Below are 4,161 nucleotides of genomic sequence, written 5' to 3'. Positions count from 1 at the left end.
TGACTGGAAAAAGGCAAAGATGGAAGCAATCATGACAGCCCTGGTGCACTAAAAAAAAAAAAGAAAAAAAAAGAAAAAAAGGCTGTCAATCAGAGACTAAGACTGCTACATATCTGGGTGAAACTACCTTTCAAGCACAGAGGGCTGCTTCAAACATATACAAGCCACAGCTGTCACTCTGCAGAACCGTAAGTCTTTCACTCTAAGACAGTATCATTTGACAGCTGCTATGAATATTATGAATACCATGGATGTCCCATTACTTTCATCTGACAGTCTCTGAAGCATAATAAGGAGCCAGACATTAAAAAAGCAGTAACAAAATGAGCACCAGCAGAAAGCACACTGACATAAGAATGTCCTCCTAACTCTGAAGTAGTCAACAAACATGAATAGCATACAGGTGAGCCTAGGCTGCCGTTTAATTTTATTTGGATAGGCAGCAGGATTTGGAACTGTTTGAGAATCTTTCTTCACTGTTCCCCAAGCCCTCTCCCACTTTTGGGATGCATTAAGTTCTATAATCCTGGATAAAGACAATATAAACTGGTTTTACTATGCAGTTGCCTCAAAAGAGGGGGAGAGAAGCAAGTGACAGCATTCTACTTGTTTTGCAGTAGCTCTGATTAGGGGCCAGCAAGATCAGGGTCCCACTGAAAAAGGCACTGCATAAAGGAACAATAAGAGAGTTACTTTCCCAAGAGCTTACAGTGAAGACAGACAAAAAGTCAGGAAATTACTCAAGTAATCTACAAGCCAAAGGACAATTAACATCACATCTCTTCCACCAATTCTCTCTAGACACAAAGCCAGCACTCTCCTAGCAGTTTTAGCTTCCTACAGGAAAAAGAGGTACCTCTGATCTTTACAGTAACTGTGTCAGTGGCTGTTCACAACCTAGATTCAAACTGTTCTGCACTGCTGAGATCTTCCTGATCTTCGTGGCTGCTGCGCACCTGTGATGGTTTGCTGCGTACAGGGCATTCTGCAAACACAAAGGTACTGCCAGAGTCAGCACTTTTCCTGTGGAAGGCAGCCCTTGGCAGTAACAATTTGCTTCTGATGTTTAAAATGGCTGATCTCACACCTACCCATTTCCTGGTCTTATATGATTTTCTCATGGGCAGACATTGCAATTCGTCACGTTAAAATTTCCACCTTCACATTGTAACACTATTTTGGCAGCACCACTTTTTAATTCTGTTGTCTCCAACTAGTAATAAGCATTACTGGCCCAAATTTAACCCATTAATTGAAATGCAGATAGCCAAGCTGTTCAAGTGGGAGTCTTAATTTCGAGTTTCAGAAAGTGCCTGCAGTGAAGCAATTACAGTCAAATAAAATATGCCAATATGATTTTATCTGAAATTTTTATTGAGTTTGAGTTCACTACCAGGAAACGAAGTGCGTATGCGCCATCTTATGGTCAACGAGAGTGGGTGCGAGCCCGCAAACCAGGCTTTCCAAAGGGCAACCTTTATATGGCTTGGTCCACCACCACTGAGGTTTTAACCCCTCTAGTAGTTTTACTCCCAGCTAAGTGCTCCATAGACGGTATCATATTTTTCATACGACTCACATTTAATAGATGTGAAATTATCACTTCAAATAGGGCACTCGGCAAATCTTACAGAATGAACATGCTTTAAAACTATAAAAATTACAGTATCCCAGGATACGTTGCAGCTTCTTAGGGTTATTTGCACTTTACATTAAAATTGATACAGTTGCAAAAACAGCATCTCAGTTGAATTTTGGTGTGTACTGTCTCAATTCTTTGCTCTCCTCTTGGTCCTCTTAAAAGGAATACTGTTTTGGTATTTCTGAAGTCCTTAAGAAAGAAATAGTGCAGGAACATTATTTGCCTGATCTCCTTGTTCTCTTAAGTCAAATTGCTTTAGGGTTTTTTGTTCTGTTTGTTGGCTGTTTGGGGTTTTTTTAAACACATAACTGGACCTAGCTTAGCCTCAGCATGTAGACATTTTACAGACAGGTAGAGTACATTTTCAGATGACAGGAGAGGAGATATTTCTCATTAGGAACAACCATATGTGAGCCTTGCCAATGCTTCATGAATTATCTAAGACTTGCGCCAAATAGCCATTGTTCTAAGTGTGCACATAATACACAAAGACAGCAAGGAAATAACTATTCTTACACAGTAGGAAAACAGAGCACTCGACTCGTGGTTGCTAAGGAATATGAACAGTGATGCAGAGATCTCCCATATGAATCCAGAGGGGATAAGCATCCAAACATTTGTACACTTTTTTTTTAATTTGTTTCAATAGGATGACACTGTAATTGGCTAAGAGACCAGACAAAGCCCACAGAAATCAATGGAAACCTTTCTTTTGACTTCTCTGGGCTTTGGTCTGTGCCACAAACTGCAACACTGACAGCCTGGAAATGCAAAAACAAGATTGCACAAAAAGCAGCTCAGATTCAATCTGTGTTTTCACAGCCAGCTCCCCACAGAAGTTTGGTATCTCTCCATTTGTGGCTGCTTGGGGACATAGCCAATATACTCAGTGGCTTTCTTACATGTTGCCATTTTCTAGGTTACTTCATATTTATATGCCCATCTTTTATTTTTGTCTGTACATCACACTATTAGAAGATAACTACCTAAATTTGAAGTTGTTCAGGCCATGAAAGTTAGTAACAAAATTTGATTTTCAGCGTAACAGCGCTCACATACCAACTAAAGTGAACAATCCTTTCTCACCTACATCACACTAGGAAGGATCTCTATTTCTATTTCAATTCACTCCATCTAATTATGGAGCCTTTCAGCAGATGCAAACACTGGACACAGTCACCCAAACTAAAGAGGAAAAAAGGTATCTTGTTACGGTGCCTCCTCTTTCTTCTAGAGCCATTTCACTCTTATACCTCAGCTTTGCCTTGAGGAGGTTTTGGAAGGTGCCAGTTAAAAAGTGCTTTAAGGACCAAGCACCTTAAAGCCTGGTGATTTACTGATTTAAAGCCTAGAAATGCTCCAGTGCTCATCCCTTCCAGCATTTTCACTTTCCTGCCTCCAAGCTAACTATGAAGACGTACATGCTGCAAAGCATGCCGGGTTTCGCATGTCCTTGCGTTTTTCAGACTACTTTATACCTAGACCCCTCTCTTCCATTTTGCACTCAGGAGCAAGGACCATGGCAGCCCTGAGGTGCTAAAGTCCAAAGCCGTGACTAGAAAACGACTCTGTGTCCCTGGACCTTTCTAAGTAGCACCAGCTAGTCACGTGTGTTGCACAAACAACAGCAGGTCGCACCCAGAGAGCGGGGGACCTGTCACGACACAGTTGATCCTGCTTTTCCTGGCACCAATCCTGCTGGTCTGTGGAAAAAAAACGTACTTTCACATGTCCCACTTCCAATTTTGATCTTAGTCCTCCTTCCTTTTATCAGCAGAAGCTTTAGCGAAAACATGATACAGTGGATTAGAGCATAACTCGGTTGAAAAACGAGAACCTTTTTGCTGTGCTTTAACCAAAGCAAGTTCCTTCAGCCCGCGGGGCTCCAGCAGAGCAGGCCCCAACGAGCGGTGGGGTCAGAGACTGGCTGTGCTGCTGCTACTGCTGCTTCACGAACCTTGGAGCACAAGGAAAACGGTACCCCCGGTTGGTCCGTTATCGCCGCCCTGGTGAGGTCTGCGAGACAACGCCGGGTTTAGCTCTCCTGCTCCACGCTACTGCCTCTTTTTGGCGATTTATAAACTAATAACTTTATTACAAAACTGACGTACTGACCGACCGCGCCAGGCCCACTAATCCGTCCTTCCGGACGAACGGAAAACGACGCGCGGTGTCCCCCACCGCCAACCTCCGCTTGTGGCGGCGGGCCCGCGCTGCCCCCCGGCGCCGCCCAGCCCTCTGCCGTGCCCGCGGCCCGGCCGCCTCCCCTCTCCCCGCACCGATCGAGCGCCAGCCCTCGTTTTCAGGACGTTACACCGAAGGAACCGATGGGGGAGCCGTGCGTTCCACGGCTTTTACACAGGATCGGCGCCCAAACCCGCTCAGCGGAACGCAACCGCCCTGCCTTCACGGCCGCGCTGCCTGCGGCTACCGGACCAGCTGCCGCCCCCCGACCCGCAGCCAGCTACGCCGGCCAGGCCCGGGGCCTCGGCGGCCCCGAAGCGCTGAGGGAGCCGCCC

Source organism: Haliaeetus leucocephalus, unplaced genomic scaffold, assembly GCF_000737465.1.
Source record: "Haliaeetus leucocephalus isolate CR32 unplaced genomic scaffold, Haliaeetus_leucocephalus-4.0 Scaffold284, whole genome shotgun sequence".
Classification (NCBI taxonomy): domain Eukaryota; kingdom Metazoa; phylum Chordata; class Aves; order Accipitriformes; family Accipitridae; genus Haliaeetus; species Haliaeetus leucocephalus.
The sequence above is the reverse complement of the archived record's forward strand: the minus strand, read 5'-3'. Positions refer to the sequence as shown.